The following is a 21,807-nucleotide window of genomic DNA, read 5'->3' on the forward strand; positions in this document are numbered from 1 at the left end:
GAAGTTGGACTTGATGGCCTCCAGAGGTCTCTTCCAACCCAATGATTCTATGATTCTAATATGGTTTGGTGCTGTGGTGATTTAGTCTTACAGTTAAATCACGTGAAAATTCCGCTCATCTGAAATTTTTAAACACTCATCCTGGTGTATCCAAGTTGTGAAACATCTATAAATCAAAAAGGCAGGTTGCCCATCCCAGTCCATTGCTAGACCCAGCCCTTCCACTCAGAGGCTATGTCTACACTGCCGCTTTTTATCAGGAAAAGGTATGCAAATTGTGCTCCACAATTTGCATTACTCTTTCTGATAGTTTTGTCAGAAGAGGCTTTTCTGAAATTTTGCCTGTCTGCACTGGGCCAAGTTTCAGAAAAACCTCCTCTTTTGGAGGAGCCCTTCTTCCTCATGGCATGAGAAAGACAGGCCTTTTGAAAGAGTGCTTCTGTTTTAACTTAGTTCGAGTTAACATCTGACTGGCGTGTGTAGCCATGGGCAGTTAGTTCAGACTAAGGGGATTTAAAAATGGCGCCCAGATGGGAAGATGCAAATAAAGCCCGGGATATTTAAATCCCGGGCTTCATTTGAAACTTGGAATGCCTACATTAGCCTCCCTAGTTCAAACTTGGGGGCTTGTGTAGACATACCCTAAGAGCTTTGTGGAGATGTGCAGGGAGAAATCCCACTCCATCTCCAGAAACTTTAACAAACTTTTCTGGGAGCCTCCACTGAATTTCAAATGCTCAGGACAGATCAAAAGAGGTTAAACCCAATTACAACCGCTGTAATGTGATTACAAATTTGAACCCACCATTCCCCGCCACCAGGGTTTAGCAGCAATAGATCCTGGAAGGAAATTGGCTCCAAAGTTAGTTGGCTCCACTTGCCTGCTGAGAATTCTGCTCTTCCTCCTCTTCTTCATCAACAATATCCCCTTGCTGTTTCCCAAGGCTGCCTGAAGAATTGCTTGGGAAGTATCCATGGACAGTTTTGGGTCAATGGTTGGGTCCTCCCATAGAATCCAGTGCAGCTGCTCATAGACAAGACAGGTCTGAGGCTCTGATCTCAGACCTCTTGCTTCCTTTGTCTTCTGGTACTCTTGCCTGAGCTCCTTGATTTTCTCATGGCACTGCTGGGTGTCCCTGCTGTATCCTTTTCCACCATGGCCTGCATGATTTTGGCACAGATATCAACATTACTTCTGCTGCTTCACAATTCTGCCTGCACAGGTTCTTCTTGCTATACAGCAATCAGAATCTTCTAAATGCCCCATGTGCCATAAGCAGTCAAATCAACTATCTCCTGAAAGCCCCATGCTGGAGCTTGTTTGCAACTCTGAGCACTGATGGTTATGTGTCCTGCTGGACTTGCCATGCTAGCAAAACAGGAAATTACATTTAAAAGTTCTTGGGGCTTTTTCTGTGTACCTGGGAGAGCAGCAGAATTGAAAGTGCTGGCCAGAATAGTCACATTGGGGCACAATGGGACAGCTTCTGGAGTCCAAGAACATCAAATTGAACAGTGCTATGTCTGCACTACTCCAAATTCGACCCTGGAAGGCCAGACTCTCATCGAGGTGGAATACAGAAGTCAACTTCAAAAGCCCTGAAAGTCAGCGAAAGGAGCTTGGTGGTGTAGATTCATTTGTTATAAAACTGTCTTAATGCAGCTAACTTCAACCTAGCCTCATAGCATAGATCATGTCTGAGATTTTGAAAGTTATATACATTGGCTATAGATTTTCATTTCACAGAACTGTAATACTATTTTAGTTATTATTCACAAAGGGCATGTCTACACTAGGGAGAAGTTCGACTCTCTGGAGGTCTATCTTCTAGTGTTGGATTTAGCAGGTCTAATGTAGACCAATAAATCAAATGCTGAGGGCAGGCCCCACTGGTGTCCAGTACTCCTCGTTCTGTGAGGAATAAGGGAAGCTGACAGGAGCGTGTGTTCCCGTTGGTCTCCTGCTGTGTGGACACTGCAACAGCTCAGTTAAGGTAAGCAAAATGCATAACTGGAGTAGTGTACCTTAAACTGACCTGTCTGGTCTAGTGTATACCAGGCCTTATTGTGTAATGATGTTATGATTATATTCAGGGCTCGCCGAACTGCGGCGAACCCCGCTCACCAGCCACGCTGTCCGGCAATCTGCGCATGCGCAGATCGTTCTGCTCATGTGCAGATTGCCGGAACCCGGCTCTTCCGGGTTACAATCTACTTGCCACGGGCGAGTAGATTGTATAATTTGTCGAGCTCTGATTATATTATATCACATATATTCATTTTCTGCTAATTAGAGTTAATTTGTAGAATTGTAAAAGTATAAGATCTTTCCTCTAAACATATAACTGTATAAAAGACATGAGTAAGATAAGCTGAAATGTGAGAACCTGTAGGCTAAAGCTATTTTAGATCTTTGAGACAAGAAGTGACAACATGAGTAACCAGAAAATAACCCAAAGACCTAAGATTATGGGAAAAAGGTGCCAAGTAAAACTATTACACAAAATTACCCAGAAGATTTATATTAGATCATAAAAATAACAAAAAGCTGCAACTGTCTCAGACATGTGTCTTAATCACAGGATATAAGTTGTACATTCGTGCTAATAAGGATAAAGAGAAATTACTCAGCCTACAGAAAATTGAGGTTCCTTCAGTTTCCAAAGGACACAGACTGATAAGAAAAGAGGGTGTACACTTTTGTGAACATGCACAGAACATAGGTCTAGACAGCATCACATTATAAAAAAGGTTTGTCCAGAATGGCAAAACTGTGTTTCTTCTGAGAGACTCCTGCAGGGACCGTCCTTCTACTGATGAACAAGCCATGAGAGACCCTAACACTGTCAAGGATGTGAAGATAAGTATATGTGTAACTTGTGCATAGGTCTGCATAGAATTTCTAAATGCTTGTGTAATCATACCTTTAATTTTAATAACACACAATCAACTAGACCTTGATCAGGACAATGTATGTATGGCCACTACCTTTGGTCTTTATGTGTTCCTACAGACTCTGCTTTTAATCAGGTAATAGAGGGGTCTTTCACTATGGTAAGTTTTAAACTGTAGCTGCCATAGCCAAACCCACAGTGGTGTCATGCCATAATACAAAATTTACTTTAAATAAAATAAAACACTATAGAATTAATCAAACACAAAATCCATAACAATGGCATGTATAAAGGAAATAGGAAAATAATGTGTTTTAGAAAGCTAACTGTACAGCTGGGCAATTTCTGAACACTTTTCATTTCACTGAATCACAACTGCAGCATCTCAACTGTAGTGACAACATAAATTATTAATAATGAGATTATCGCCAGTGTTACTGCTAGTTGCTGTTGTTATTCCATTGGAAACAGTGTTATCATGATATATGTATTGTTCAGTACCTACGGAAATAATGTATATCCTAATTGTTCTTCAATGTCAGCTGTATCAATATTTCTCATATTGCACACAGCAGTGAAAACTTATCTCTACAGCCTGATGACAGAAAACAAAGTGTTAGTCCTCAACTAGATTCATTCACAAGCTAATTGCCAAGAGGAAATTCAAAGGAAAACAGGTTCATTGATAGTACCACCACTAGTGGACCAACAAACAAGATTTGTCAAGTTCTTCTAGTTTAATCAAACCAACATGGGTTATAAGAGAGAGCTTACATCTTTGGCACTAGTCTCAGAGGGATAGTGTTAATCTGTATCTGCATAAACGAAGAGAAGTCCTGTGGCACCCTAGGGGTATGTCTACACTTGCCACCCCAGTTCGAACTAGGGTGGCGAATGTAGTCATTCAAATTTGCAAATGAAGCCCGGAATTAAAATATCCCGGGCTTTATTTGCATGTTCCCGGGCACCACCATTTTTAAAAGCCCCGTAGTTCAAACTCCCTGCCCACGGCTACACGCGGCACGGGCTAGGTAGTTCGAATTAAAGCTCCTAATTCAAACTACTATTACTCCTCCTGCAATGCGGAGTAATGGTAGTTTGAATTAGGAGCTTTAATTCGAATTACCTAGCCCGTGCCACGTGTAGCCATGGGCAGGGAGTTCGAACTACCGGGCATTTAAAAATGGCAGAGCCCGGGAACATGCAAATAAAGCCTGGGATATTTTAATCCCGGGCTTCATTTGAAAGTTCAAATGACTACATTAGCCACCCTAGTTCGAACTGGGGTGGCAGTGTAGACATACCCTAAGGTACATCTACACAGCACGCTTATTTCAAAATAAGCTATTTTGGCATTTTTCCCTCCAAAATAACTTATTTGAAAATAGCACATCTACACTACAGGGAAGCCTCAAAATTAGTCTGAGGCAGGCTTTCCTAATGTGGACATGCTACCTCGATTTAGAACTCCAAGAGGCACTGGGAAGTACTAACTTTAGATGGCCCTGGGGGTTTCGAAATACCAGCAGTGGAACATCCACACTACTGTTATTCAGAAATGAGGTTTAAAGATTTCAAAATAAGCTGTCCATTATTTCAAAATTATTTCAAAATAAAAATGTGAGCCTCTACATGGCAATTCTGTTATTTCGACATAACTTGTTATTTAACCTCTAAACACCCTGGCTACGTCTACACTGGCCCCTTTTCCGGAAGGGGCATGTAAATTTCATGAGTCATAGTAGGGAAATGCGCGGGGGATTTAAATTTCCCCCGCGGCATTTAAATAAAAATGTCCGCCGCTTTTTTCCGGCTTTTAAAAAAGCCGGAAAAGAGCATCTAGACTGGCCCCGATCCTCCGGAAAAAGTGCCCTTTTCCGGAGGCTCTTATTCCTACTTTGAAGTAGGAATAAGAGCCTCCGGAAAAGGGCACTTTTTCCGGAGGATCGGGGCCAGTGTAGACGCTCTTTTCCAGCTTTTTTAAAAGCCGGAAAAAAGCGGCGGACATTTTTATTTAAATGCCGCGGGGGATATTTAAATCCCCCGCGCATTTCCCTACTACGACTCATGAAATTTACATGCCCCTTCCGGAAAAGGGGCCAGTGTAGACGAGCCCCTTGAGGGTATGTCTACACTACAGTGTTATTTTGAAATATCTTATTTTGAAATACTTATTTTGAAATAACGCGTCTACATACAAAATGCATTTCAAAATAGCATTTTGCTATTTCGAAATAGCGTGTCCACACTGAATGGACTCTGAATCACATTTAAGACTGGCTGGAACCAGTTCCGGCAGGGCACCAGGTCAGCAATTACAGTATGGGGCTGCTGCATGAGGCTAACTGAGGTCTATGCTTAAAGGGACCCCCAAACCCCAACAGCTAGTTCTCAGGTTTCCCTGCTTGCTTGTCTACCTCGATGAGGGACAGCAAAGCATTTTGTCTCCGCGTGCTCTGGTTGCCCTCACTTGGGACACCACAGCACTCTGCAACATGGAGCCACAGCTGCCCCTGGGCACTCTGGATCTTCTTGTGGATGCATTGCTGTGAGCCTGGCTGCACTTTCTGCAGGCTGCCATCTGGGAGGTCCATCGGGGGGCTATCAGGATCCAGGAGGCCCTTCAAGAGAGCTTCCACCTTGAGGAGTGCTAAGATCCTTCCTGGTCCGCCCCACTGGGGGCTTGTGCCTCATTCCTCCCTCACATCCTTCCACTTACCCCTAACTAGCCCCCCTTCCTGATGTCAAATAAAATACACATATTTTCATACATACAAACTCTCTTTATTTAACAAAACTGGGAGGGGAGGGAATGAAAGTTTGGTGAGACTAGGGAAAGGAGGTGGAAGATGGGAGTAGAGAGCGTGGGAGAGGGGAGGGGGAAACCTGAGAGGAGGGAGCTGGAAGGGGGAAGCAAGGGGAAGAAGAGGGAAGGGAAACTCAGGGCTCAGGGTTGGGGGTCTCACTGGACCAACTTGATGGTCATGCAAGCCTGCTCCTAGGTTCGTATGTGGCCTTTGGTGGCCAGGCTGGCAGCTTTCCTGCCATGGATGGCCGCGTTCCTCCATCTAGTGCGGAGATCATGGATGCTGGGGGCATCCCTCCCAAACCTGAATAAGGTCCATGATCTCCACCATGGACAAGGAAGGTGCCCACCTTCTTCGGGCCCTAGCAGGAATGAAGAGTAACGGTAGTTCGAACTAGGAAGCCTAGTTCGAACTACCTAGTTCGTGCTACGTGTAGCTGCGCGACATGGGGTTCGAACCAGTGGGGATTTAAAAATGGCGGCACCCCGCTTATGCAAATGAAGCCTGGGAAATTCAAATCCCGGGCTTCATTTGCAAATGCGGTATGCCTACATTACCCCGCTATTTCAAAATAGCGGGGTAGTGTAGACATACCCTATAAGAGAGAAGTTGCTTGTGTTAATAAAGCTAACCAAGACAAGGTAGAAGTGGGTCATTCATAGCGTTGGTCTGGAGATGTGAATATTCAGAGGGCAAATTGCCTTTGTAATGTGTTAAGTCACACATGAATTAAGCTAAAGATCCATGGCCTGGCTTTCTTCTTCAAATTGGATTTAGTCAAACCTTTCTTTGTTTTGTCCAACTACTTCTGTTGTAGTGTTAAATTAATATACTATTTCATATAATTATTTCTAACATTTAAGTGGCTTCTACTAAAAATCATGAAGGGGATCCTCAAGGAATCCATTCTGAAGCACTTGGAAGAGGGAAAAGTGATCAGGAATACTCAACATGGATTCATAAAGGGCAAGTCATGCCTGACCAATCTGATTAGCTTCTATGATGAGATAACTGGCTCTGTAGATATGAGAAAGTAAGTGTATGTGATATACCTTGACTTTAGCAAAGCTTTTGATACGGTCTCCCACAATATTCTTGCCAGGAAGCTAAGGGAATATGGATTGGATAAATGGATGGATAAGATAGATAGAAAGCTGGCTAGACTGTCAGGCCCAACGGGTAGTGATCAAGAGCTCGATGTCTGACTGCAGGTTGGCAGTCAGTTTCTAGCGGAGTGCCCCAAGGATCTGTTCTTGGACCAGTTTTGTTCAACATCATTATTTTGGATGAGGGGATAGATTGCATCCTCAGCAAGTTTGCAGCTGACACTAAGCTAGGGGGAAAGAAAGATATGCTGGAGGGCAGTCATAAGGTCCAGAGTGACCTGGACACATCAGAGGATTGGGCCAAAAGAAATCTGATGAGTTTCAACAAGGACAAGTGTAGAGTCCTGCACTTGGGACGGAAGAATTCCAAGCATTGTTACAGGCTGGGGACTGAATGGCTAAGTAGCAGTTCTTCAGAAAAGGACCTGGGGATTATAGTTGATAAGAAGAGGGATATGAGTCAACAGTGTGTCCTTGTAGCCAAGAAGGCTAATGGCATATTAGGATGCATTAGGAGGAACATTGCCAGCAGATCGAGAGAAGTGATTATTCCCCTTTATTCGGCTCTGGTGAGGCCACATATGGAATATTGTGTCCAGTTCTGGGCTCTCCACTATAGAAAGGATGTGGACGTATTGGACACGGTCCAGTGGTGGGTGACCCAAATGATAAGGCTGGAGCACATGACCTATGCGGAGAGACTGTGGGAGTTGGGTTTGTTTAGTTTGCAGAAGAGGGGGGATTTGATAGCAGTCTTCAACTTCCTGAAGGGAGGTTCCAAAGAGGATGGAGAAAGACGGTTCACAGTAGTGATGGATGGCAGAACAAGAAGCCATTGTTTCAAATTACAGTGGGAAAGGTCTAGGTTGGATATTAGGAAAAACTATTTCACCAGGAGGGTGGTGGATTACTGGAATGGGTTACCTGGGGAGGTGGTGGAATCTCCATTCCTGGCGGTTTTAAGTCTCCATCTGACAAATTGCTGGCTGGGTTGATTTAGTTGGGATTGGTTCTGCCTTGGGCAGGGGACTGGACTTGATGACCTCCTGAGGTCTCTTCCAGCTCTATGATTCTATGATTCTACTAGAGATTTGTTTAAGATAGAGCATAGGTATGAACCAACTTAAATGGGTAAATTACAATCTAGATGCAGACCAAACTTTAGTGCTCATGGTACTTCCTATAACCAGACCAAATCTTCCAGTCTTTAAGAAGACCATATCTGAATTTAACATTTTGAGTCATCTGTACCCAAAGCCAAACTATACTGCTTCTTTTGGTGAATGATCCTGAAAGCTACATGTATTAAATATTGATTCCTAATAGCAAGGATTCTGGGGGAAATCTCTTCCTTTTAACAGAAATTGATATGGGCATAAGGTCTATCCTTCCCAACAATCTGGTATTTTAAAATATCATCACTGGAAAGAGAACTGCTGGGAGGTAGAACCCCAGCAACATCACCTGTGCTTCTGCTAGAAATAACATTTCCCTCAAAGAACTGGTTGACTGAGACTTTAACATTTTCATTAGGGTTGTATATCACTTTTTTTTATTTAGAGTCAATTTTCTTAAGCATACACTAGGGGATGCCAAAAAGTTTTTTGAGAGATGTGCTAAATGGTTCAATAATAATCTGAATACTAGCAAAGTAGAGCTGATGGATAATAAGTGATGGAAGCATTTATTTTGATAGTGGTCTGCTTATTTTAAAAAAGTGACATTTGAAATGGAAAAATATATAAGGATATGACTACACTAGCCTCCTAGTTTGAACTATGGAAGCTAATGTAGCCATTCGAAGTTGCAAATGAAGCCCGGGATTTAAATATCCCGGGCTTTATTTGCATCTTCCCATCTGGGTGCCATTTTTAAATCCCCTTGTCCGAACTAACTGCCCGTGGCTACATGCGGCAGTCTAACGTTAACTCAAACTAAGTGCTTAGTTCGAGTTAACTGTTACACCTCATGGAATTTTCAACTTCAAATGCCTACATTAGCCTCCCTAGTTCAAACTAGTGGGCCAGTGTAGACATACCCTAATTTATTCCCTGGTAAATGGCTTCTCTCAGCTGGAGTGTCTACTGTGTAGCATAAGTTTTCTGTTCCTCGACCCTCCTCCCCTGACTAAAACATATCTGTATAAGCAGACTGAACTTCCATGGTAAGTTCACAAGAGGACTAATGGCCTTTCTGAGCTCTGACTTGGGTCACAGACCAAGCAGCTCAGGACAGGACAGTTAATTTCTAAGATGTATAATTTCAATTCTACACCATAATGAACAAGTATCAATGGTCCCAGTCCTGCTCCTATTAATGTCACTGGTAAATCAGTGACGGATCAGAACAATTATTCTAATTATTAAGAATTTACCTATGCCCAGGGATGAAAACTGATGCCCTTCCTTTTGTTTCCATGGCTTATAATAGAATCATTTTCACTCATAGCTGGAAGGTAGAAAAATTGTCAGCTCTCCCTCAGCCTCACACCCACTTTTAGCACAATAAATATATGTTTCTGATTGGTTTACTAGGAGGCCAGTGGCACATATATTCCTCCTCTCTCTGTAATAGATTCAGGAGTCTAGTTAGAGAAACTGTTCTGCTCTATGGTATTATAACTTGAATCCACAAAGCTTTGTTCTCTCTTGGGTTTTGTGAACACATTGCTTGTAATCTAATTTACTTCAGAGGGTAATTTTTAGAAGATTATCTAATCTCATTTTGTTAGCCCAGGGATGATAAATGTGTAATTCTACCTTTTTTGAGTTTGTATGCCAGTAAATGTACAAGTAAAATGATCTGGCATAGCTGTACATAATAACTACAGTCTATTAATGTAGTACATGGACAAACCAGCTGTTCACCAAAGATTATGACACAAGATGATTAAGACTCCGTAGTTACATTTCACACACATACACACAAACACACACACACGATTACTATATACTATATGTATATAGTAATCATAGTATTTTCCATTTCAAGATTTCAAAGCACTTTATAAACCTTATTGCATTAAACTTCAAAATGTCTCTGTGAATTAAATCTTAGTTCCCTCATTTTTATAGAGAAGGGAAATAAGACACATAGAGACCATAACCACAATATTCAAAAGCACCCAGTAATTTGGGATGTCTACTTTAATTTAGGAGCTTCAGGTGGTAGCCGAGTTAGTCTGTTACAGAAAAAAACAACAAATGGTCTGGTAGCACTTTATAGACTAACAAAACATGAAGATGGTATCATGATACCATCTACATATTTTGTTAGTCTATAAAATGCTACCAGACCATTTGTTGTTTTTTACCTTAATTTAGATGTTAGAGCTGGGCAGGAAAGTGTTACTCCATCTGGTAAATATTTTCAAGATTTCAAAAAATAAATCCCTTTTTCAACGGGATGAACCCAAGAGCTTTTGAAAATGTTATGCAGAAAAACAGGGGGAAAGGGGAGAGACTCCCAGCCAAGACTCAGCTAAAATGTGGGAGACCAGGGTTAAGGCAGAACTGAGCCTTTGGGCTTGGGTCTCCCAAGACCAAACTAAGAGTATGTCTACACTACCCTCCTAGTTCGAACTAGTGGGGTAATGTAGGCATACCGCACTTGCAAATGAAGCCCGGGATTTGAATTTCCCGGGCTTCATTTGCATAAGCTGGGAGCCGCCATTTTTAAAACCCCGCTGGTTCGAACCCCGTGCAGCGCGGCTACACGGGGCTCGAACTAGGTAGTTTGGACTAGGCTTCCTATTCCGAACTACCGGTACACCTCAAATAGGAAGCCTAGTCCAAACTACCTAGTTCAAGCCCCGTGTAGCCGCGCTGCACGGGGTTCGAACCAGCGGGGTTTTAAAAATGGCAACTCCCCGCTTATGCAAATGAAGCCCGGGAAATTCAAATCCCGGGCTTCATTTGCAAGGGCGGTATGCCTACATTACCCCGCTAGTTCGAACTAGGGTGGTAGTGTAGACATACCCTAAGGATGTGTCTAGACTACATCCCTCTTTCGACAGAGGGATGTAAATTAGACACTTAGAAATTGCAAATGAAGCCACGATTTGAATGTCCCATGCTTCATTTGCATAATCACGTCATGGCCCTCTTTTGAAAGTGAAACTGCAGTCCAGATGCAGTTCTTTCGAAAATAGAAGCCTTTCAAAAGATCCTGTAAACCGCAAGACTGCATTTTTACTTTCGAACTAGCGCCTTTTCGAACGAGCACCATGACGCAATTATGCAAATGAGGCATGGGAAATGCAAATCCTGGCTTCATTTGCAATTTTGAAGTGTCTAATTTACATCCCTCTGTCAAAAGAGGGATGTAGTCTAGACGTACCCTAATTGTTTTCTAAATGCCAAACTGAGAAACCTTTCCAACAAAAGTTTTCTTGAAACTGATGTATTTCCACAAAAAGTCTCAATTTAAACCAGGGGTGGGGAACCTAAGACCCAGGGGCCAACCCAACCCCCTGCCCTTAGTCCCCTACACATTTCAACATCCTGCCCTGACACCTGTACCCCCACTCCCTCCCTGAACCCCACCTCACCCCATGACCCAAGCCTTGTGGATAAGGGAGAAGCGGTGGATGTCATATACCTAGACTTTAGTAAGGCATTTGATACGGTCTCTCATGATATTCTTATTGATAAACTAGGCAAATATAACTTAGATAGGGCCACGATAAGGTGGGCGCATAATTGGCTGGATAACCGTAGTCAGAGAGTTGTTGTTAACGGTGCTAAATCCTGCTGGAAAGGGATAACAAGTAGAGTTCCGCAAGGGTCTGTTTTGGGACCCGTATTGTTCAATATCTTCATCAATGATGTAGATATTGGGATAGAGAGTACGCTTATTAAGTTTGCAGATGATACCAAACTGGGTGGGGTTGCAACTTCTTTGGAGGATAGGGACATAATTCAAAATGACCTTAGCAAGTTAGAGAAATGGTCAGAGGTAAACAGGATGAAGTTTAATAAAGAGAAATGCAAAGTGCTCCACTTAGGAAGGAACAATCAGTTCCATACATACAAGATGGGAAGCGACTGTCTAGGAAGGAGCATGGCGGAAAGGGATCTAGGGGTCATAGTGGACCACAAGTTGAATATGAGTCAACAGTGTGATGCTGTTGCAAAAAAAGCAAATATGTTTCTAGGTTGTATCAACAGGTGTGTTGTAAGCAAAACTCGTGAAGTCATTCTGCCGCTCTACTCTGCACTAGTTAGGCTTCAGCTGGAGTACTGTGTCCAGTTCTGGGCGCTACATTTCAAGAAAGATGTGGAGAAATTGGAAAGGGTACAGAGAAGAGCGACAAGAATGATTAAAGGTCTAGAGAACATGACCTATGAAGCCAGGCTTCATGAACTGGGCTTGTTTAGTTTGGAAAAAAGAAGATTAAGGGGGGACATGATAGCGGTTTTCAAATATCTAAAAGGGTGTCACAAGGAGGAAGGAGAAAATTTGTTCCTCTTGGTTTCTGAGGACAGGACAAGGAGTAATGGGCTTAAAGTGCAGCAAGGGAGGTTTAGATTGGACATTAGGAAAAAATTCCTAACTGTCAGGGTGGTCAAATATTGGAATAAATTTCCAAGGGAGGTGGTGGAATCTCCCTCTCTGGAGATAGTTAAGAACAGGTTAGATAGACATCTGTCAGGGATGGTGTAGACGGAGCTTGGTCCTGCCTTGAGGGCGGGGGGCTGGACTCGACGACCTCTCGAGGTCCCTTTCAGTCCTATGATTCTATGAGTCTATGACCCTGACTCCTGCAACTCCCCATCCAGTGTTCCAAGACCCCCCACATCCACAAGCCCCTGCCCTGACTCCTGAACCCCCCTCACTCCCAGCTACTTGCCCTGAGCCCCTCCATAAGGACCAGATCAACACTGGGTTATTTTGCTGGTAAGGTATATATTACCTTGTTAGTCTTGCACCAAGCTGTGCAGGACTGTAAGGTGGTGTAAGCTGTTCCCAGCCCAGGAAAGAACCAGTGACATACATGCTAGAGAGTCTCCTTCAAGCCCATGCCTCAGAATACATTTATTATTCAAACACAGCACCAAACTAAGCTATTCCTCTGATGACAGCAGGTTCCTGAGACGTCTGTCACCCACACCCCTTCTTTGGAACATGAAACAGACTGATAGTCATTAACCATTTCCTGGATGTTTCTCCCTTCTCTCATGAAGAATGAAGCCAAGGTGTTGTTTTTCACTTTTTCAGTTCGCCAAGAACAGGTGAGTGCAAGCTGATGGATAGACACATATTTACTTGTTTGTTTTCAATGAGCATATAACTATAGTCATATAATTACCATCTGGCACTTTAGCAAAGGAGAAATGCACTAACTAGACTTTTCTCTGTCTTGTTTTGATTTGCATTCTCTCTTCCTGTTTTTGACTTAAATACATAGTTTATAGCAAAGGAAAAGGGCTGCTGATGTGTGGTGAGGTCAAAAGGAATAGTTACCCCAGGGCCAGCAATTTTAAAGGGTCTGGGGCTCTAGGCTGTTACTTACTGAGCCCTTTAAATTGCTATTTGAGCCGCAGGTGGTTCTGAGGTCTGACTACGTGAGCCCTGCTTCTGTTCAAGGCCCCAGCCCTTTTGGAGGGCCCAGACCCAAGCTCCACCCCCCACATTTCCCCGGACACAGAGAAGTCTGTCGCCAGCTCTGAAAAGGAATTAAATTCCTCTTAGGACATTCTTACTAATAACAAATATCTTTTTGGGTGCAATGTCACAGTACCTGCACCAGCCAAACTCTCAGGCCTTTAAGATTAGGTATGTGTATTTTAAGAGGAAAGATATTTTAAAAATCAATAAATTAGATTGTCTTTTGAATTTTAAGAGGAAAGATATTTTAAAAATCAATAAATTAGATTGTCTTTTGAATTCTTGTAACATTTACAGTGAAATCACCTGTGACTTCAATGAACAAATTGTTTTTGATCTTTAAAGCAGAGAACTAGATCACAACAATCTTCTTGAGCTGTGTTCAGGATCTTCAGGGATAATGAGAAACTAAGCCATGGATGCAAATATTACATAGATAAACGCTGTACAGGTGCACTTATTATTATTATTATTATTATTATTATTATTATTATTATTATTATTATTATTATTATTACCGAGCTCCATTCAATACCTACACCTTATATTCAGCCATGTAGTATCACCAATGGAAACTCCCAGGTGTGCAACAGAAAATATTCCCAAACCTCACCAGTCATACAAAAGTCACAGCATTTCTTACTCACCAAGACTATGTAGTTAGGGCCTCCCTGGCTCTTTAGCATCAACAAGTCATGCAAAGCCATGGAAGTATCACTGAGCCTTCGCCTTCTTTTGTTGTTTCCTATTTATTCCTCCTCTCTCACAGCATTGCAAAAAGGTTGAGGAGCATTTTAGGTGGAAGGAGAGATGTCATTTTTCTAAAGCATCAGATAATTTTCCGCAGGGATGTCCAGTCTTCGTGAATTGAAGCATAATAAAATATGGGGAATACGAGGGTCCTTGCTCCTGCATCTGTACTGTCCACTGACTGTTGCCTGAGAGATAGCACTCCTGAATAACAAGACTGTAAATCAACCCACTTTGATCTGGACTCACTCAATTGTATATTTATTAATTCCTTGCCTCATTTTTGTATTTTAGAAAGCCTAGAATTAACATATTATTCCGCATTTTAAAAATAAAAATAAAAAGTCACATTCAGCAGCATTGTACTCACCTCTACTAGCTCTGCTCTGTCCTTTTCAGGAGCAAACACCAGGATGCTTCAGCAAGAGGGCATTTGTTTCCTTTCAAAATCTGAACAATGGAGAACAACATGGACATTCAACTTGGAAAGCAACAGCTCTGCCTCAGACACTTTGGGTATGTCTACACTATACCATTATTTCGAAATACTTATTTTGAAATAGCTTATTTCAAAATAAAGCGTCTACATACAAAATACATTTTGAAATAGCACATCCACACGGAGTGGACTCTGAATCGCATTTAAGGCTGGCAGGGCACCAGGTCAGGACTTATTGTGTGGGGCTGCTGCCTGAGGCTAACTGAGGTCTGTGCTTAAAGGGCACCCTCCCGCTCCTCCCCTCTCCCCTCCCCCGGGCAGCCAGTTCTCAGGTTCCCTGCTTGCTTGTCTACCTCAATGAGGGACAGAAAAGCATTTTTGTCTCTGCGTGCTCTGGTTGTCCTCACTCAGGACTTCACAGCACTCAGCAACATGGAGCCAGAGCTGTCCCTGGGCACTCTGGGGCTTCTCTTGGATGTGTTGCTGTGTTCCTGGCTGCACTTGCTGCTGGCTGCCATCTGGGAGGTCCATTGGGGGGCTGTCAGTATCCAGGAGGCCCTGTGAGAGAGCTTCCCCTCTGAGGAGCACTAACAGTCTCCCTGGTCTGCCCCACCGGGGGCTTGTGCCTCATTCCTCCCTCACATCCTTCCACTTACTCCCCGCAAACTCCCTTCCTGATGTCAAATAAAATACACATTTTTTCCATAAACACGAACCGTCTTTATTTAACAAAACTGGGGGGGGGGGGAATGAAACTCTGGTGAGACTGGGAAAAGGAGGCGGGAGAGGGGAGAAGAGAGGCTGGGAGAGGGAAGGGGGAAACCTGGAAGGAGGGAGCTGGAAGGGGGAAGCAAGGAGAAGAAGGGGAAGGGGAAGCTCAGGGCTCCGGGGTGGGGGGTCTCACTGGGCCAACTGTATCCTAGCACCGCAGATGCAGGGGACTCATTGGTGGCAGCCAGCTGGGGCCATGTCCCCAGGGGTGACACTGCACATGCTCGCATGTGCACAGGTTGGTGCATGATCCGTGGTAAGCAAGGCTCACGCACACTGTCCCTGATTCCCCCCCCCGCCCCATAAAAGGACAGTGATGGCACTCACATTCTGTTGCTTCCCTGAATAACACTGGTGACAGGTCTGCTGGGACAGCTCGGGGATCCTGGCTGCATGGAACGCTCCCTCTGGGCTCCTGCAGCTCCTAGCACTCCTCCTCCATGCCCTGGTCAGGGCCCTCTGCTCCAGGATCAATGACCCACGGGGTGCAATGGATCATCCCGCTCCCCAGGATGCGGTCCAGGGCATCAAAATAGGGGCAGGTGTGAGACCTCTGTGAGACCTGCCCCCTGTGGCCCTGGCATATGCCTGCCACAGCTCCTTAATTTTCATGTGTACCAACTCCTAGCCTTTGGTGGCCAGGCTGTCAGCCATCCACCTGTAGACTGCCGTGTTCCTGTGTCTAGTGCAGAGATCGTGGACATTGGAGGCCTCCCCCCAAACCTCAATGAGGTCCATGATCTCCGCACTGGACCAGGAAGGTGCCCACCTTCTCCGGCCCCTGGCAGGCTCCTGGGAGCTGGGGGACTGGGCTTGGGGAGCAGTGGAGGGCTGGCTGGCTCTGGCTGCCTGGCTCATGGTGGGACCACTGGGTCAGGGGCAGCGACTGCTGGCTCTGTGCTGGCAGGCCTGGAGCTGGCACAGGTACTGTGGCCAGACTCTACCCCTTTAAGGGCTCTGGGACTGGGGGGAGGGAGAGGAGTTTTCCTGGTTGTGCCCAGAGTGGCCACCAGGGCACCCTGGGAAGGGCTGGAGGCCCCCATTTCGAAATAAGCATCTACACAGTGCTTATTTCAAATTAGCTATTTCAAATTTGGCATAACTCCTCCTATAATGAGGTTTACCAAATTTAAAATAAGCACTCTGCTATTTTAAATTAATTTCAAAATAGCAGTTTGGCTGTGTAGGAGCTAGGAAAGTTATTTCGAAATAACAGCTGTTATTTCAAAATAACGGCTGTTATTTCAAACAGAGGCAAAGAAAACATTAAGTACTTCAGCTTTCACCATATCATCTGTCACTAGGTTACTGCCCTCATCAAGTAGGGGCCCCACACTCTCACTCACGAGAAGTACTCAAAAAAAATAAAAGGAATTTTCAACACACCATTCAAAGCTGTGAATTATATTCAACAACCTGCTGCTTTGTTCAGTTGGATGAAAGATTCATTCAAGAGAGAATAGATTCTCTAGTGTCCGAGGTTGTGTTCCCATTAGGGAACTTCAAAACAGCAACAGGAGAAATGTTGGGAAGGTGATTTCATTGCAATGAGAGTCGCCTTAGCAGAAAGCAAGGAAGGGCATTGCCGAAAGTGTACTTAATTAATGACCACAGGCACAGTTGGGAAGGGTAACCTTGACTTGCCTAAGTACCCAGATCCACATCTTTCCCAGGAAGAACATCAAGAAAAAAAAGGTGATGCATTTCACTAGCCAGTAATGGAAGATGCAATATATTAGCTTTTGTTAATCTCTCACTCATACACTCTATTCACTAGAAAAATCATAGAAACATAGAATCATAGATCTGGAAGAGACCTTAGAAGGCCATCAAGACCAGCTCCCTGCCCAAGGCAGGACCAATTACAATTAAATCAACCAAGCCAGGACTTAAACACCTCTAGGGATGGAGACTCCAATACTTTCCTAGGTAACCCATTCCAGTGCTTCACCACCCACCTAGTGAAATAGTATTTCCTAATATCCAACCTGGACCTCTCCCACCGCAACTTGAGACCATTGTTCCTTGTTCTGCCATCCATCACTACTGTGAACAGCCTTTCTCCATCCTCTTTGGAATCTCCCTTCAGGAAGTTGAAGACTACTATCAAATACCCCCTCACTCTTCTCTTCTGCAGACTAAATAGACCCATCTCCCTCAGCCTCTCCTCATAGGTCAGATGCTCCAGCCCCCTAATCATTTTGGTCATCCTCCGCTGGACCCTCTCCAATGCATCTACATCCTTTCTGTAATTGGGGGCCCAGAATTGGACTCAATACTTCAGAGGTGGCCTCACCAGAGCCAAGTAAAGAGGAGTAATCACATTTCTGGATCTGCTGGCAATACTCCTTTTAATGCAACCTAGCATGTCATTAGCCTTGACTCATGTCCAGCTTCTCATCCACTGTAACCCCCAGGTCCTTTTCTGCAGAACTACTACTTAGCCATTCAGTCCCCAGCCTGTAATAATGCTTGGGATTCTTCCATCCCAAGTGAAGGACTCTACACTTGTCCTTGTTGAATCTCATCAGATTTCTTGTGGCCCAATCCTCTAATCTGTCCAGGTCACTCTGGACTGTATGACTTCCCTCCAGCATATCTTCCTCTCCCTCTAGCTTAGTATCATCTGCAAATTTGCTGAGGGTGCAATCTATCCTCTCATCCAGGTCATTAATAAAGATGTTGAACAAAACCGGTCCCAGAACTGAACCTTGGGGCACTCCACCAGAAACTGACCACCATCCTGACATTGAGCCGTTGATCACTACCTCCTGGGCCCGACCTTCCAGCCAGATTTCTATCCATTTTACCGTCCATTTATCCAATTCCCTTAACTTGCTGGCAAGAATGTTGTGGGAGACCATATCAAAAGCCTTGCTAAAGTCAAGGCATATCACATCCACTCCTTTCCCCATATCTACAGAGCCAGTTACCTCATTGTAGAAGCTAATCAGATTGGTCAGGCACAACTTGCCCTTCGTGAATCCATGCTGACTATTCCTGATCACCTTCCCCTCTTCCAAGTGTTTCAAAATGGATATCTTGAGGATTCCCTCCATGATTTTTCCAGGGACTGAGGTAAGACTCACCAGCATATAGTTCCCAGGATTGCCCTTCTTCCCTTTCTTAAAAATGGGAACTACATTTGCCTTTTTCTAATCATCCAGGATCTCTACTGATCTCCATGACTTTTCAAAGATAATGGCCAAAGGCTCTTCAATTACATTTGCCAACTCCCTCAGTACCCTCGGATGTATTAAATCTGGACCCATGGATTTATGTACGTTTAGCTTTTCTAAATAGTTCCTAATCTGTTCTTTCCCCACCAGGGGCTGTCCACCTTCGTCCCATATTGTATCACTTAACACATTAGTCTGGGAACTGACCTTGTCTGTGAAGACAGAGGCAAAGAAAACATTAAGTACTTCAGCTTTCCCCACATCATCTGTCACTAGGGGTATGGCTACACTACAAAGTCAGTTCGAACTAACGGATGTTAGTTCGAACTAGGTAAACCTCATTTTACGAGGATTAAGCCTAGTTCGAACTAGCTAGTTCGAATTAAGGGCTGTGTAGACCCTTAATTCGAACTAGTGGGAGGCTAAGGCTCCCCAGGTTTCCCTGGTGGCCACTCTGGCCAACACCAGGGAAACTCTATTGCCCCCCTCCCGGCCCTGGAGCCCTTAAAGGGCCACGGGCTGGTTACACAGTTTGTGCCAGTTGCAAGGCTGCAAGCACCCGTGCCAGCACAGCCTGCATCTGCCACAGAATGAGCCAGCCATCTGAGGGCTCCCAGCCCTCCACTGCTCCCCACGACCAGCCTGGCGGCTCCCACGACCCTGCCCGGGGGCGCAAAAGGCGGGCGCCCACCTGGTCAAGTGCGGAGATCGTGGACCTCATCGAGGTTTGGGGGGAAGCCTCCAATGTCCATGATCTCCACACTAGCCACAGGAACGCGGCCGTCTACAGCCGCATGGCTGCCAGCCTGGCCGCCAGGGGCCACCAGCGCAGCCGGGAGCAGGTCGGCTGCAAAATTAAGGACTTGCGGCAGTCCTACTCCCGGGCCTGCCAGTCAGGGGCCGACCCGGAGGCCTGCCCCCACTTCCACGCCCTGGACCGCCTCCTGGGGGCTCATGCCGTCTCTGCCCCCAGGGACGTGATTGACCCCGGGGCAGAGGAACCGCTCCTGGACACGGAGGAGGAGGAAGAGGGCTCTGAGAGCCAGGAGCCTGCCGCCAGCCTGCCCAGGATCCGGGACCCCCGAGGCACGCCACAGAGCCGCTCGCCTGTGTCATCTGAGGCCGGGGAGGCGTCCACCTGTGAGTACCCTCATGTTCCCCTTATGTGTACAGGGGGCTGGGGCGAGAGGGAGCCCCGGGACCGTGCGCCTGGGCCTTGCCCACCACGGAGCAGCAGCTGGGGATCCTGCAGGGGCCCTGGCCTTGCAGAGGGGAGCTGGGTTTCACACACCTGGGCCCCTGGGGAAATTGACCACTGGTCTTGTTGCACCACAGCCGCAGCACCTGGGACTGCAGGGCACACCACCCTGCCTGCAGCAGCCGCCCGCGCCCGGGGAAGCAGGACAGCCAGGAACCAGGAGGAGTACCAGAGGCGGCACCTCCGGTTCCTGGATCAACAGCTCCGTCTCCAGGACCACTGGGTCCAGGAGGACCTCAGGCTGCGCCGGAGGAGTCTGGAGGCCCTGGAGGAGCAGGGCCGTGCCCTGCGAGGTCACCTCCAGATCCTGCTCGACCGCTTCCCATTTTCTCCTCCCCCTGCTCCCCCTGCTCCTCCTGCTGCCCCTGCTCCCCCTGCTCCTCCTGCTCCCGCTCCTGCTTCCGCTCCTGCTTCCTCCACACCCCCTGTCCCTCCTGCCTCACCCTCCACAACCATTTCCCACCGACGCCCCCGGACCCGCAGTGTGGCGAGACGGGAGAGGCAGCCGGACTCCCACCCCTGAGCTTTCCTTTCCCTTCCTCCCTTCCCTCCCCTTCCAGCTCCCTCGTCCCAGGTTTCCCCCTCCCCTCTCCAACCCTCATTCCTCCCTTCCCGCACCCAGTTATGTTAAATAAACAGACGTTTTTGTTTCAAAAACAGGTGTCTTTATTTTACAGTAGATAGGGAGGGGAAAGGGGAAGGGGGGTAGGGAGGAAGAAGGCCCCAGTGGGGCATGCAGGGAGAGGTCAGTCCTCCTTCTCCTCCACCAGGAAGCTCTCCCACAGGGCTTCCCGGATCCGGACGGCCCCCCGCTGGGCTTCCCGGATGGCGGCGGTGCGGGGCTGACCGTAGTGTCCAGCCATGCGGTCAGCCTCAGCCATCCAGGCTGGCAGGAAAGCCTCCCCCTTTCGCTCACACAAATTGTGGAGCACACAACATGCCGCCACCACGGGAGGGATGTTGTGCTCGGCCAGGTCCAGACGGGTGAGGAGGCATCAAAAGCGGGCTTTCAGTCGCCCAAAGGCCCCCTCCACCACGATGCGGGCCCTGGTCAGCCTGGCATTGAAGGCCTGGCAGGCGGGATTGAGGTGCCCCGTGTAGGGCTTCATGAGCCAGGGCTGCAGTGGGTAGGCGGCATCCCCCACCAGGCAGACGGGCATGTCCACGTTCCCGACCCTGATGTGGCGGTCGGGGAAGAAGGTCCCGTCCTGCAGCCGCTGGCACACGGAGGAGTTGCGGTACACCCGGGCGTCGTGTGCTTTGCCAGACCAGCCCACATTAATGTCCGTGAACTGGCCCCGGTGGTCACACACGGCCTGCAGGATCACGGAGAAGTACCCCTTTCTGTTGACGTACCGGGACGCCTGGTGTTCCGGGGCACGGATGGGGATGTGCGTCCCGTCGATGGCCCCCCCGCAGTTGGGGAAGCCGAGGGCGCCGAATCCCCGGATGACGGCTTCCGGGTCGGCGAGGCGGACCACCCTGCGGAGCAGCACCCGGTTGATGGCCTTGACCACCTGCGGAGAGAGACACAGCAAAGCGCCAATCACTGGGGCGCCCAGGTGGCTGGGAGCGTGCATGCCCTGGCAGTGCCCCGCGCCCCACTCCCGGAAGCAACCTCCCTGGCAGCGTGTAGTATGGCCGGGACAGCCCGACCCCTCCGGTGCGGAGCACTTTCGCCTCCTCCCGCCCCCCCTTTGTCCCTGGGGCGGCCCATCCCCTCCTCGCAGCCCCCCTCCCCCCGGCTCGGTGGCCGACGAGTGCCGTACCTGCATGAGCACCGCTCCGACGGTGGATCTCCCCACGCCGAACTGGTTCCCGACGGATCGGTAGCTGTCTGGCGTGGAGAGCTTCCAGAGGGCGATGGCCACCCGCTTCTGGAGGGGGATGGCAGGTCTCATGCGAGTGTCCCTTCTTTGCAGGGCAGGGGCGAGCCACTCGCAGAGCTCCAGGAAGGTGTTCCTCCTCATCCTGAAGTTCTGGGTCCACTGTCG

The 21,807-nt window shown here is 46.8% G+C and overlaps 1 pseudogene; it reads right to left on the reverse strand.

The window, feature by feature from the left end:
* Nucleotides 1–647: 647 nt before the first annotated feature.
* Nucleotides 648–21,807, reverse strand: part of LOC149523666 (uncharacterized) — a 31,391-nt pseudogene continuing 10,231 nt past the window's right edge.

This window comes from Pelodiscus sinensis, chromosome 13 (assembly GCF_052426305.1).
Source record: "Pelodiscus sinensis isolate ZL-2025 chromosome 13, ASM5242630v1, whole genome shotgun sequence".
Classification (NCBI taxonomy): domain Eukaryota; kingdom Metazoa; phylum Chordata; order Testudines; family Trionychidae; genus Pelodiscus; species Pelodiscus sinensis.